The sequence below is a fragment of the Microtus ochrogaster genome, unplaced genomic scaffold (genome assembly GCF_000317375.1).
Source record: "Microtus ochrogaster isolate Prairie Vole_2 unplaced genomic scaffold, MicOch1.0 UNK196, whole genome shotgun sequence".
Classification (NCBI taxonomy): Eukaryota; Metazoa; Chordata; class Mammalia; order Rodentia; family Cricetidae; genus Microtus; species Microtus ochrogaster.
This window is the reverse complement of record NW_004949294.1, coordinates 116,218-132,016: the sequence shown is the minus strand read 5'-3', so window position 1 is coordinate 132,016 and position 15,799 is coordinate 116,218. Positions and strand designations below refer to the sequence as shown.

General features: G+C 37.2%; 2 non-coding genes and 1 pseudogene across 2 annotated transcripts; 1 reads left to right on the top strand and 2 right to left on the bottom strand.

Moving 5' to 3' along the window:
- Positions 1-5,822: 5,822 nt before the first annotated feature.
- On the bottom strand, positions 5,823-5,888 carry LOC113455856. The gene has a single exon (XR_003376802.1). It is a non-coding gene; the product is annotated as a small nucleolar RNA SNORD109A (small nucleolar RNA).
- Positions 5,889-8,714: 2,826 nt separating this feature from the next.
- Positions 8,715-14,880, top strand: LOC106144488 (annotated as a pseudogene).
- LOC113455855 lies at positions 8,882-8,947 on the bottom strand. The gene has a single exon (XR_003376801.1). It is a non-coding gene; the product is annotated as a small nucleolar RNA SNORD109A (small nucleolar RNA).
- Positions 14,881-15,799: the final 919 nt, after the last annotated feature.

Sequence of the window (15,799 nt, the reverse complement as noted above, 5' to 3'; positions counted from 1 at the left end):
TCCTCCTCATCATCATCCTCAACATCATCATCATCAACATTGTTTTATGACTTATCCTCCACACTTTCTACCACACAAGTTTTTCCTCAGTTTACCTTTATGAACTTTGCAGTTATCTTTGCAAATGTCCATGTTTCTTTCATCGTGAAATTCTTATTCTGACAACCTCAGCTTAGTGGCATTCCACTGTGCTATTATCATGAAGGAAAACCTAGCAGAAACAACAATAATAGGCAATTATCACCAATGAATTCTCATTCAATTTTATATTTGTGGTGGAGTTTTGTGTGTTTGTGTGACTCGTGTGACAACATGCACTTCTATTTCGTGAAAATTTACAATGTTCACCTTCAAATTCCATATAAGTTAAAAATTCTATTGGAATTGACCCTGGTACTTTCTCTGAGCTTGGGAATCCAGATTTGTTTGACACACTCCTATTTTTCAGATTTGAGATTAAATGCGTTTTGCAAAACATATATGATCAACCTGCCATTTGGAGAGGTTCTCCATGAAAACGGACATGCTCATATGAACCAGTAACCTGGAAATCTGACAAAATAGTTCTGAAACTCAGAGGGAGACAATTCTGAATTCACATAAATGAAACTCAGAGTAGCAAAACACTTATCCTGCTTCTCGGTGTGCTAGAAAGCTACATTCAAGGGTGGGCTCTGTTGCAAATCTCAGGTACATAACTATCACAAAAGCATGGAAAGAAGAGTTGGGTGAATAGAGGTCAGGTGAAAAACTGTTGGAATATGGGGTGCATGAAATTTGGACATCTTAAATTTACCATACATCATAAAGATTGAATATGGTGGTGCTTTTAACAGACATTTTTGAATAACCTTCACACACCTGGGGTGACTCAAATGAAAACTATTCCCTCAAGGGTAATATTTCTTTAATTTTTCACTAGTTTGGGAAGGGATTCTCCTCTATGATACCTAGCATGACAAAGGACTCTAGAATGATAGACTTGAGGACATGGGCAGGAATAAAACCAAACTGGTAAAGAGAGTATCATCTTAGAAATTATACTTTGTGAAATCATGAAGTCAAAGATGTTGACTTTTAAAAATACCCAGTTTTAGCACACATTATTCAGGCAAGAGATAGAGACTTGCTGCTTACCATTTCTGTACAAAGAATAAGAAGACCTCCAGGATTCTATTCTGTAACAGGAGAGAAATAAAAGTTATCAGGAATGCTAAGTACCCCCCACAACTCTGTCTGCCTTGATAGCCACATAATGCAGACTACCTAGCATACCCACATTTTCCAATTAACATTTCCCTATTCCAACCAACATTTACCTGTTTCATCTTTCCTATATTTTGGCTTGTCTTACAATGACACCTTTCCTTCCTGATTGCTTCTACTAAATCTGCCAGTCTCTGTCCTTTAGACAATAACCTAAGTGGAGACCATTGCTTTCCCTCTGATGTAGTAGTGGCACATTTACAGTATCTTTGGGATGTAAGGCACATATTTCTCATACTCATTTGTTCTGACATCTTCTATTCTACATCTTTTAGCACACTGTATCTTCTTTAACAAGGATGTATCCTGACAGTATCTCTGATGTTGCTTTTTTATCTTTAAGAAGACATTGCTGAGCCTTTTTGTCTGCAGTGTCCTTTGAACTACCAGGTATCCCTGTTTTAGTCCTGAGGAGTTCCATCCAGAGGAGTCAGTGTGTGCTATTCAGGGGCAGTCTGTCCTGGAAAAGATCACAGCCCCCCACCCAGGTCCTGCTGCAAGTTCTTCTGTGGTCCACTTGACCCTGCCCCACCCACACGTTTGCCCTTTTGTCTGCGATGTCTGTGGACTATCAGTTATCCCTGTTTCATTGCTGAGGAATTCCATCCAGATTGGTGAGTGTGTGCTATCCCTGGGCAGACTGTCCCAGAAGAGAGCACAGCCCTACCCCTCCCCCCAGCTCCTGCTGCAGTGTCTTTGGTGTTCCACTGGTCCCTGCCCTGCCCCCATGTTTGCCCTTTTGTCTGTGGTGTCCTTGGACTACCAGGAGATTCCTGTTTCTGTGCTGAGGAGTTCCATCCACACAGGAACAGTTCCTGCTCCTGCACTGAGGAGATCCACCCAGAGAGTCAGTCACAGCAAAGCCTGGACCAAGACACCAAGAATCTCCTGACTCCATCTGAAGGAAGAGATGGGCAGGTACCAATACAAAAATTCCTCCAACAATCTGAAAAACAAAATGGTAACACCACAACCCAACAAACATACAACAGGAAGACTTGAACATCCTAATTCAGAATAAGTAGAAAAAATTGACATTATGAAAGTGATAGAGTCCCTTAAATAGGATGTAAAAAACTCCCTTAAAGAAATGGATGAGAAGAATAACAAAAAGTATGAAGAACTGAGTAAATCAGTAAAAGATACCATATGAAACCAAGAAAAAGCAATCAAACAGATAGTGGAAACAGTTCAAGACTTGAAAACTGAAATGGAAGCAATGAAGAAAACAAAAACAGAGGGCAGACTGGATATGGGAAATCTAGGTAAACAAACAGAGATGACAGAGACAAGCATAACCAACAGAATACAAGAGATAGAAGAAAGAATCTCAGATGCTAATACCATAGAGAAAATAAACGCACTGATCAAAGAAAACAGCAAATCCAACAAATTTTCATCACAAAACATCCAGGAAATCTGGGACACAATAAAAAGACCAAACCTAAGAAAACTAGGGGTAGAAGAAGGAGAATTACAGCTCAATGGCCCAGAAAATATATTCAACAAAATTATAGAAGAAAGCTTTCCCAACCTAAAGAAGGATATTCCTATGAAGGTTTACGAAACATACAGAACACTGAATAGACTGGATCAAAAAAAAAATCCCCTCGCCATATAATAATCAAAATGCAAAACATACAGTATAAAGAAAGAATATTAAGAGCTGCAAAGGAGAAAGGTCAAGTAACTTATAAAGTTAAACTGATCAGACTTACACCTGACTTCTCTATGGCAACCCTGAAAGCCAGAAGGTCTTGGATAGATGTGCTGCAGAAACTAAGAGACCATGGATGCATGCCCAGACTGCTTTACCTAGCCAAGCTTTCATTTCATTTAAAAAACAAGCTTTCATTTCATTTAAACAATATGTAGACACAAATCCAGCCTTACAGAAAGTAATAGAAGGAAAATCACAAGCAAAGGAATCCAACAATGCCCACAATAATTCAGATATCTAGCGATCCTTCACCAGCACAACTCAAAGAAGGGAAACACACAAACTCTACTACCAAAAACAAATAACCAGAGTTAACAAACACTGGTCATTAATATCACTTAATATCAATGGACTCAATTCACCTATAAAAAGGCACAGGCTTTTTTTTTCTAAGCTAAAAAGGAATCAGTTTATAAACCAATGGATACCTCTATGAGATTTTCTCTGGGAGTAAAACAGATGAGGGACAAGGCAGAAAAGAAAGTCCAACGAGAGAGGCCTCCATGTTAAACATTCCAATTGCTTCTCCATGTGATAGATTTCTGCATTCAGGATAGGCACTGTGATCTACCTCAGCAAGAGGAAACTCAACAGTTTGGAAAGAAGAGCTTGTTGAAAGGAGTTCAAAGAAAAATACTAAGGAATTTTGTGTTGCATGAAAATGGATAAGGATAATTTCACCATATATCAGAAAGACTGATGGTGGATGTAGGCTGAAAGGTATTGGAAAAATATCCTTTCCACAACTGAGGTCACATAAACCAAGGATATTCTAGACATAGTAATATTTCCTTATATTTTCACAATCTGGAGTTGGGAATCACCCTCTTTTAGACACAGTATGCCAAAGGACTGAATAGCAATAGACTTGAGGCTTTAGACAAAAAACCAAAAAAAAAATGGTGAAGAGTGTGTAAACCTACAAATCATAGTCCTTGAACTCCTGAAGACATAGATGTTGATTTTTAGAAATCCAGAGTCTTAGTGAAAAATTATTGAGAATACAGACAGACCCTCAGTGCTTACCACTTCTTCCGGAAGAAGAGGTGGTGTTCAGTATTCTATTCTGTAAGAAAAGAAAAATAAAATTACAGAGGATGGAATTGTCTCAACAGAAATCTGTCTTTTTTGCTAGCCTCAGCCTGCACACTCCCAACACTTTCCTGCCCTAAAATAAAACCACTGGCTTGATACAGTCTCCACTCAATTTTTGAATGTGTTTCAATGACTACTTTCCTTCTTGATCGATTCTTCTAAATGTGCCATTCTATGTACATTTGAGAGAGAAAGAAGTGGCTGGGAATTGTTTCTCTTTGATATAATAATGACAGATGTACTCTAGCAATAAGAGGACATGAGAGGTAGATATCATATAAATTGTTTCTCACAACTTTTTTTCAAAACTCAGAACAAAAGGAACATGTGTCAAGAAGGAGGAGTCCTGACCATATCTATGATGTGTGTGCCATGTGATTTAGATGACTTGGCTACGGAACTATTTGCCTAAGTGTATAATTTTTGGGTTTAGCATGTGAGTCTGTGTGTCTCCCTTGCAAAGCAAGAGCATCATGGAATAAAAGATGAAACCAAGATGTCATGCAAAACCCAGATATTGTCAGACCTTGGGCAATTCCACTCTCTGCTGTGTTATGTAAGCTACTTGATAGGACAAAAAAAGTTTATTTTTTTGATGAAGCAAATAACTACATGAACTTCAAAGGTAGATTGCAAAAGTGAAAACCTTTTGTAATTTTTGTTTGAGAATGATGTATATCAAATGTAGACCAGGAGAGGTTCTCCATTCAATTTCACTATCCAGGTACAATGTTGGAGGTAGTGTATATTCACCTGATGTACAATGGATCCTATAGATTTTCTTTCAAGTTATGTCCATGAAATATAATATAGTTCTTTGATTTTTTTTTCATTCTGAGGTTATTGTTTGTTTAGAGAAATGCTTGATTAAACCTCATTACAATTTAGGAATTTAGAGTATCTACTGCATTTTTATGCTCCTTATGTGTCTGATCCCCATATTTTTTCCTCAGCCTTACATGTTTAAGTAGCAGATCTCAAGGAAGTGCTTCCTAAAAGAAGGAATTGGACCTATTTTCCAACTGTGCAGTTGTCAATCTCTCAGCGTGCTTATAAATCCAAACACTACAGAAAAGCTGCAGGACATATTTACAGACAAGCCTTACACCAAAGACTGCTTTTAAAATGAGATCTTCTTGTGTTTTAAAAAGAGTAGATGATAGTAAGATATGGTTGGTGATCTGGTCAAAATCTAAAACCCAATGGATGTGGTGCACAGACAGGTCATCTTTTGCACAAATAACTGATATACCTGCTAAAGAGTATGGTATATTTAGCAAAATCTGTTGAAAATGAATGACGCTCACAATAAGGGAAATTACCACAAATTTGGAAAGAACCATGTGTCCACCAGCCCTCAAAATTTCTGAGTTATGGTGGCGAGCAGGACTTTCATCTTTACTTGCCCCTCTGCCAATATGGGAATGTCCAATTCATCAGTGAAAATCATGGAGGATCTCTGGGATAATTTCCCTGCTTCACTCACTTTTGGGTCTTTTATTCTTGCATGCATGAGTCAACAACTTCAAAGCAATGTAACATGAATGATGCAGTACAGTGCTTTTTAGAGGCAAAGTATTGAAGCAGAGAAATGGAAAGTTTTTGGCACACTACAAAATTGTTCTTTCCTCAAAATTTAGAAGACCAAAGACAGTGTGCACTTTGATATGACTTCCTTCAAAATGGAAGAGTGCTAGCCATGTTCTGGAAAAATCATGATTCTCAAGAGGACCTCTTATTTGGACCTCAGATTGCCATTTGTTTGAGTCAGTCAGTGTCCTCAGAGACTTCTTGTCATCATCAATCCAGAGAAGTCAGCTCTTAACCCATGAGAATTCCGGGGACATGGGAAAGCAGCCATGGATAGGCTCCTTGGCTTTGACAAGGTACATCAGGGTTGTGCAGCAGGCTTGATTCTCACATTCTATGACAGAGATACAGAATAGGGAAGAGCAGCAAAAATTTGGTCCTGTACTTTTGAGCACATTTGAGATGGATCCATATCAATCATTTAGTGTGCCAAAGATACTGATAACAAAGAGAAAGACATTATGGGTTTGCAGGATTGAAATTTTTACTGAAAACTTGCTTAGTTGACAAAACGAGGAAAAGCTTACACCCAGAATTATCTCACAGAAACTGTATTAATTCAATCAGTCCTTACTATTATGTCTCGCTTTTTATTGTCTATCTTTTACATAATAATTTAAATCACTTTTATTAATCTGTAATTGACAAACCTAGCTGTGGCTTATCACGTAAAATTTCTATGCATTGTCTCTAGTGTCTCCATGGGTTCTAACTCTGCCCTTTTTCTGTAAACATAACTCCTCTCTCCCCTGCCTAGTTCTGAATTTCCTTGTCATAGGCTCAAAGCTGTGCTTATTCATTAACCAATAGAAGCAAAAGAGAGATAGAAGGACCACCCATAACAAACCTCATTTGCATTTTTGGCAGTTTTTTTTTGTGTTATGTGCCTGTGTCTCTCTTGTCAAACCAGGCTTTATTTATTCATTGGAATGTTGAAAATTACAACTTCAAGTTTCAAGTAAGGCAAATATTTCTATAAAAATTGACTCATGATTGCTTGTCTGATTTTGGACACCTAGAGAATTTTTTCCTTCTCTTTTTCAACATTTCTGGTAAAATGTTTTTCTGAAAAATGTATGACAGACACCAAGTTTTCAATCTCACCATGTACACAGATGAATTAAGAAGACAGGTAACATGGAAAGCACAGCACCTAGTCATGAAACTCAGAGGGAGTCATTTAAGAATTCACATCAATTTATGCCAAAAAAGACAAACACTTCAATTGCTTCTCCATGTGCTTGATTTCTGCATTCATGGATAGGCTCTGTGGTCTATCTCTGCAAGAGGAAATTCAATATTTTGGAAAGAAGAGTTTGTTGAATGGAGTTCAAGGTAAAAAAAAAAAACTAAGGAATTTTGGGTTGCATGAAAATGGAACATCATAAATTCACCATACATCAGAATGATTGAATGTGGATGTAGATTGAAAGACATTGGAAAATATCCTTCTCAAAACTGAGGTCTTTTAATCAAGGAAATTATATGAATGGTAATATTTCCTTATATTTTCACAATCTGGAGTTGGGAATCACCCTCTTTTAGACACAGTATGCCAAAGGACTAAATAGCAATAGACTTGAGGCTTTAGACAAAAAACCAAAAAAAAAATGGTGAAGAGTGTGTAAACCTACAAATCATAGTCCTTGAACTCCTGAAGACATAGATGTTGATTTTTAGAAATCCAGAGTCTTAGTGAAAAATTATTGAGAATACAGACAGACCCTCAGTGCTTACCACTTCTTCCGGAAGAAGAGGTGGTGTTCAGTATTCTATTCTGTAAGAAAAGAAAAATAAAATTATAGAGGATGGAATTGTCTCAACAGAAATCTGTCTTTTTTGCTAGCCTCAGCCTGCACACTCCCAAGCATATCCCACATTCCCCCTATCATAAAATAAAACCACTGACTTGAAATATTCTCCCTTCAATTTTTGAATGTGTTTCTGTGACTACTTTCCTTCTTGATCTCTTCTACTAAATGTCTCATTCTATATTCATTTGAGACAGAACGTTGTGCTTGGGAACTGTTTCTCTTTGATACAATAATAACAGATGTACTCTAGCAATATGAGGACATGACAGGTAGATCTCATATAAATTGGTTCTCACAACTTCTTTCCAGAACTCAGTACCAAATGAACATGTGTTAAGCAGGAGGAGTCCTGACCATGTCTATGATGTGTGTGCCATGTTATTTAGACACTTGGCCAAGGAACTATATACCTCAATGTGTATCATATTTGGTTTTATTATGTAAGGCTGTGTGTCTCCATTGCAAAGCAAGAGCATCATGGAATGAAAGATGAAACCAAGATTTCATGCAAAACCCAGATATTATCAAACCTTGGGCAATTCCACTTTCTGCTGAGCTGTGTAAGGTACTTGATATGTTAGGAGCAAAATTTTTATTTCTTTTTGATGAAGCAAATAACTATATGAACTTCAAAGGTAGATTGCAACAGTGAACTCCTTTTGAAATTTGTGTTTGACAATGATGAATATCAAATGTAGACCAGGAGAGGTTCTCCATTCATTTTCACTATCCAGGTACAATGTTGGAGTTGCTTGTATATTTCACCGGATCTAGTGTAGATCCTAAGAATTTTCTTTCACCTTGTATCCATGAAAGATAATAAATTTCTTGGATTTTTTTTTTCTTTCTGATGGTAATTGTTAGTTTAGAGCAGTGCTTGACTTTGCCTCATTACAACATAAAAATTTAGGGTATCTAAGGCAGTTTTATGTTCCATATGGTTCAATCCCCATATTTTCTCCTCAGTTTTCCAGTTTGGAGAAACGGATCTTAAAGAAGTGCTTCTTGAAAGAAGGAATTGAACCTATGTTCCAACTGTGCAATTTGTGAGTCTCTCAGCGTGCTTATAAATCCAAACAATATAAAGAAGCTGCAGGTCATATTTACAGACAAGCCCTACAGCAAAGACTGCTTTATAAATGAAACTATATGAAAACATCTTCCTGTGTTTTTAGAAGAAATGATGATAGAAAGATATGGATGGTGATCAGCTCCAAATCTGAAATCCGATGGACATTTTAGAAGCACAGTATGTGAAGTTTTTGGCACACTACAAAATTGTTCTTTCTTCAATATTTTGGAGACCAAACCAGTGTGCACTTTGGTATGTCTTCCAAGTGGAAGAGTGCTAGCCATGTTTTGGAAAAATTGTGGTTCTCAAGAGGACCTCTTATCTGGACCTCAGATTGCTATTTGTATGAGTCAGTCAGCGTCCTCAGAGACTTCTTATCATCATCAATCCAGAGAAGTCAGCTATTAACCCATGAGCATTTCAGGGAAATGGGAAAGCAATCATGGTTAGTCTCCTTGGCTTGAAAAGGTACATTATGGTTGTGTAGCAGACTTTATTCTCATGTTCTATGACAGAGGTACATAATAGGGAAGAGAAGCAAAAAATTTGGTCCCATACTTTTGGGCACATTTGAGATGGATACTTATCAATCATCTAGTGTGCCAAAGATACTGATAACAAAGAGAAAGTTATCATGGGTTTTAAGGGTTGAGATTTTCCCTGAAAACTAGCTTACTTGACAAAATGAGGAAAAGCTTATACCATAAATTATCTACAGGGTCTATATTAATCCAATCACTGCTTGGACCATTATATCTAGCTTCTTATTGTCTATCTCTCACTCATCATTTAACCCTGTAACACTCCTGGCAGCACCAATATACTTCAAGTGTATGATGGGCATTATGGAGTTGGTTAGCCATTTTAGCAAGAAACTGCTCTTGCCTGGACTGTTGCATAAACTGGACATAAAGGACCCCCAGTTAAAGGACTGCTGAACTTGCCTAAAGTTGAGATGTTCTTTCGGTGTTCCTCTTTTATAAAAAAAAAAAATTGTGAGACATTCTGTAGGATACAGAAAAAAGTGACTGAACTGTCTTTGATATTTCCTGCTTCATGGAAATGTCTGCTGGATACTATGGGCCTGAAGGCTGAAGATGGATGCCCCAATGGTAAAAAAAAAAACAAAACAAAAAAAAAACTTTGTGTGACTATCCAGGCAGCAAGATTTCTCCGTAATTTCTAGATTTTTCGAAGTTGCTTTCTTCTTGTTTACTTGGGTAATATTGTATCTTTCTGGAGTCTTTGATGGAGTTGAAAAAATTCATAGTTATAGTTTTCCTTAGTTATAAAAAATAGATATGAATATAAATATAGTTGTGACTCTAACTCTTGCTTGATAACTATTTTGTATGTGATTTCACTATGTTAAAGTGAAAGTCTTTCTTTTTTGTTTAAAGAAAAAAAAGGGGAAATGGTGTAGGAGTGTTTTCTTTCTATGTGTTGCTTTCGTTGGTGAAATAAAGAAACTGCCTAAGCCTTTTGATAGGGCAGAAATTAGATAGACAGGGAAGACAGGACTGGATGCTGGGAGGAAGAAGGTAGTGTTGCAGACGCCATGATTCTCCTGACAAAGATGGATGCTGGTTAGACTCATGCTGTTAAGCCACAGTCAAGTGTTGATACACATTAATGGAGATGGGTTAATCAAGATGAGAGATTTAGCCAATAACAAGCTAGAGCTAATGGGCCAGGCAGTAATTTAATTAGATCTCCATGTGGTTATTTCAGGGGCTAAGCTAGCCAGTTACTGGGAACACAGCCCCTTCTCACTACAACAAACCCATTATTATAAATCTGTCATTTGTCATCTAGCTGTGGTTTATTGTGTAAAATTGTTATCCTGTGTCTTTAGTGGTCTTATGGGTTCTAACATTGCCTTCTTTTCCTAACATGAATCCTTGTTTCCCTGCTTAGGTCTGTTTTTCCTTGTCATAGGCTCAAAGCTTTCTTATTCATTAACCAATATAAGCAAAACAGAGACAGAAGGACCTCCCACACCAAAGCTCTGTTGCATTTTTTAGCTGTGTTGTACTTTTGTTTTGTGTCTCTATTGTCATACCATGCTGTATTGTAATTTAGAAAATTACAACTTCATGCTTCAATGTAAGGCAATTTTTATACGAATTGGCTCTTGATAATTTGTTTGATCTTGGGCATCTATAGTATTTCCTCATTCTCTTTTTGTTCACCTTTCAGATAAATTCCTTTTCTTAAATATTTTATGCCAAATACAAGTTTTGAGTGTCTACCCATGAAAACAGATGTATTAAGAAGACCAGTAACATGGAAAGCAAAGAAACTAGTCATGAAACTCAGAGGAGCCATTTAAGTATTCACATCAATTCAGTCAAAGAAAACAAACAGTTAAATTGCTTTTTCGTGTGCTAGATATCTGCATTCAAGAATGGGCTCTGTGGCATATCTCAGCAAGATGACTCAACAGTTTGGAACAAATAGTTAGGTGAATAGAGTTCTTTCATTGACCACTTTCCTTCTTGAGCACGTCTTCTAAATGTGCCATTCTATGTACGTTTGAGACAGAAAGAAGTCGTAGTGAATTGTATCTCTTTAATACAATAATGACAGCTGTTCTCTAGCAAAAAGGGGACATGGCATGGATATCTTACATAAATTGGTCATCAAGACATCTCAGCAGTTTAGAAAGAAGACCTTGGTGAATGGATTTCAAAGGAAAAAAAACAGGAATCAAGGGTACCATGAAAATTGAGCTTATTAAATTCACCAATTTGACATCAACAAATATCAATACTCTATTGTGACACCATGCTCTTTTATTTCATGGAAATTTACAAAAGTTAAACTTCAAGCTTCCATATAAGGTAAATATTTTACAAGAATTGACTCTTGATAATTTCTCTGAGATTGGGCATCCAGAGTTTTTCCACATCCTCCTATTTTCCAGATTTTTCTTAAAATGATTTTGGCAAAATATGTATGATAAACTAAAATTTTGTGTGTCTCTCCACAAAAACAGAAGTACTCAGACATGCCAGTAACATGGAAAGGTAACCAAAGAGTTTTGGAACTCAGAGTGAGACATTTCAGAATTCACATAAATTCAAGTCAGGGAAGCCAAACACTTATATTGCTTTTCAGTGTACTAGGGAGCTATATTCAAGGCTGGGATCTATTGCAATTCTCAGCAAGAGGACTCGACTCAAAAGGGTGGAAAGAAGTGTTGGGTGAACAGTGGACAAGTGAAAAACCGTGGGAATCAGGGGATGCATGAAAACTGAACATCTTTAATCCACCATACATCAGAAAGATTCGATGTGGTGGTGATCTTAGAAAACATTATGGAATGCCCTTCACACACCTGAGGTCAATTAAAACAGAAATTATACAAGCAATGGTAATAATTTTTTACCTCGTCACTCCCTGGAGAAGGCAATTCCCCTCTAAGAGACCTAGTATATCACAGGACTGAAGAGTGGTAGACCTGAAGACTTTGTCAGGAAAGAAAATATAATGGCCAAGAGAGTATCATCCTAGAAATCATAGATTCTGAATTCTTGAAGTCATAGATGTTTACTTTTTGAAATCCCCAGTCATAGTAAAAAGTTATTGAGTGAAGAGATAGAGACTCACTGATTACCTTTTCTGCCTGAAGATTAAGGTTCAAGATTCTATGCTGTAACAATAGAGAAACAAAACTTGTCAGAGATGGTAAGGTCTCCACACAACTCAGTCTGCCTTGATAGCCGCAGTGTGCAGACTCCCTAGCATACCTAACCTTTCCAACAAAGACTGACTTGTTATTTTTGCCTAAACTTTGGCTTATCTTTCAATGACACTGTTTCTTTTTTATTGCTTCTACTAAAGCTGTCAGTCTATGTATATTAGAGAATGAAGTAAGGGAGAGAGAATTGTTTTCCTTCAATATACTAGTGGCAGATATTCTCTAGCAAGGGTAGGACATGGCACATATATCTCATATTGATTTTTCCTGATATCTTCTATTCAAAGTTGATAGGAAACTGAATATATGTTTAGAAGGAAACGTCCTGTGTCGTTACTCAGCCTCAGAGGAAGCAAGATGTCAGTGCCTCACCAAAACAGTTACTAGCCATGTACCTATCTCAAACAATTATTATGTGCTAATGATCATTGTTCCTGAAAACCAGTTACAATGCAAGACCAAGCCCCACCCACCCTCTATCAGCTTTCAATAAAAAGTTTACTGGAGCAGGAGTTCTTGGCTAATTCTGCTATGGTGGGCATGTCCTATTTGCTCTTCCCAGCATCATTCCTCATAACCTTCAGAAATAATCATATCAACATTCTGAGGGTCATGGTACTTGCCTGGACATTAAATACCTTTCTATAGGAGACCAGAAGAAGACCCACACCTGGAGACTTGGCAGACTTTGCTTGATGGACTACATTTGCTTATTACAGAAAAGGGTTGGCCCAGGAGGGAGAAAATCAGAATTCTGGATTTGACAAATGTGGACTGTGATTTCTGGCACATATGGGCTATAACCTATTAAGGGTGAATACTCTCATCAGTCTTTGAGACAGAAGAAGCCAGTAGAGACATTTCCTGACTATGGGATGAAAACTACTTGAACATGATAACTAACTTCAAGCTTGTTAATGTCAGCCCTATGAATATACTATGTACTTTTGGCAGTGGGCCCAGCAGAAAATAGGATCTGTTCATTTATGCTGTCTGAAGGTTCAGATTTTGGAATCACCCTTGTCCACTTCCATAGACAAATTACAGTCTGGAGATCTCCACTGTATATGGGACTTGGGGCTTAGAAATATATAAATAGAAGAAATGTTTCATTTTGGACCTTTCTGGGGCAGGTGAGAAATCTTCACACACTCAAACTGTAGTCATTTCAACTAACCTCAGTTGGAGAGAATCTGAAGATCTGTAGGAAGAGTGGATACATACACTGTTTTACTATTGCCTTAATTCCCCTGTCTCCAGAATCTCTATGCAGATGTTGTTTATGTTCAAGTCAGCAGCCTGACAGAGTAGTGTGGCATAGTTACCTGAAGAAGCCCTTAGAGATACCGTGCCATCACTTACTGAAACTCTCACAGCCGGACTTGGATTACCTGCATCAGTGCCTGAACTTTTATAAGCTCAAATATCTCTACATGAATTTCTAACTTTTTGGATAATGGCTTAGCCCACTTGGAGATCTTCTTGAGAGAGTCAAAGACACCTTGCAAACTCTGTAACTGGAGAAATATAGGCTTGAGGATTCTCAATTTATTGCTTTTATGCCTGCTCAGAGCCAATGCTCTCAGCTCCTCAAAATAAATCTCTACAAAAACAAACTGTCTCTATCTATCCTGAAGCAACTCCTTCAACATAATGCCAAGCAGAACAAGCTGATCCAGAAGCTATACCTTGTCACTCTGGATATCATGCAAGCAGTAGTATCATATGGTATGCATTCACCATTTGTTAGGCAGATGGTAAAGGCATGGGCTTCAAGCAATGACTACTCCACATGATATGCTTCAATTAGTCTCAGTGGTTCTTAAAGATGGCCTTCCATTACAGTGGAAGTGTTACTAGAGAGAGGAGGCAAAAGCCTTAGAACAGCATGAAAATGTCAAAGGATTTGTGGCTTTCCAAGATACAAATTTTTAGCAAGGGCTGTTATGCTGATCACAGACTCCAGATGTTTATGACACATCTTGTCCCTATGCCATACAGCAGACTTAAATGCTTGGGATAGAATTCAAGTACCAGGAAGAAGATTTAAATCATATGCTAAAGTTAAACAAGGCCAAAGAGAACCTTTTGGTGACTTTTACCAGATTTACTAAAGCTGTACAAATAGGGATAACAGATCCAGAAGCTAGATGAGCTCTTATTGAATCTCTGGCTTTTTAAAATAACAGCTTAAAATGCAGAAAGATACTTGAGCCTTTAAAGTACAAATTAGCACCAATGGGTTAATAGATTGTGTCCACAGTAAATGTTGAGTTATTTGACTATAATATAATTCTGGGTAGGAGAAGCAATTTGGAAAGGTATGAGGATACATTGAAATGACAAATATTTTAATTGTGGTAGAACAGAATATCTGAGAAGTAATTGTAGACAAGGCATTCCTAGAAATAATAGTTTCTCTGGGGATAACAAAAATAAAAGGTCTCAATCTTCTGGATTATATTGAAGATGTGACAAAGGCTGACAGTGGACCAATGAATGTAGATTGACAGGAGTCAAACAAGGCAACCTGTTACTATCAGGGAAACTGTTTGGGGGGCTTCTTGTAGGTCCCCAGTCAAACGTGTTCCAGTTATTCCCAGGCACTGTGAAGGACATGTTTTCCAGAAAAATTTTAAAAATCTAATGCTTGTAAAAATATCCTTACTGTTCTAGGTGATGAAATAAACATGGATGATAAATCAAACTTCCAATAGAAAATATAAAATATATATGTTGGCAGACTTCTATATATGATAAAAAACCAAAGCTGAGAGTACAAATAAATAACATACTAATTGAAGGATTACTGGACACAGATATGGATGTGAATATTATTACTCCAGAATCTTGGCATGCAAATTGGCCTTTTCAGTTCCTAGGAATTGGAACCCAATCTCAAGTAAAACAAACCACAAGATGGGTTGAATACATAGGTCCAGAGGGATAGAGAGGAAGGCTGACACCATATGTGGCTAATATAACAAAGAATCTATGGAGTCATGATCTACAGCAACAATGGAACACCCCAAATAACATTCCTACAGTCTTAGAAATGGAGCATAAAAATACTCATGTTTCTGGAAAGGATATAATAAAGTACTATAAAAAACATTCACCAGCCATTCAAGCTGTACAAAAACACAAAACAACTAGGAAACCTTCAGACATACAAATTTCCCTGCCTTTAAAATGGTCAACTAATGAAAAAATATGGATAAAACAATGGCTTTTAACAGAAGTCAAACTGTAAGCTTTAGAACAGCTGGTACAGAAGCACCTAGATGCTCAGCCTATTAAAAAATCAACCAGCCCTTAAAATTCTCCTCTATTTATTATTAAAAAATCTGTAAAATAGAGAATGCTCACAGATCTAAGAACTGTAAATAAGATAATTCAACCAATTAGCCCTCTGCAATCTGAAATTCCTTTGCCTTCCCTACTAACTAAAGATGGCCCTTTGTTGTTATTGGTTTTGTTTCTATATTATACTTTTACAAGAAAAAGACAGAGAAAAATTTGCCATCAGATCCCCTTCT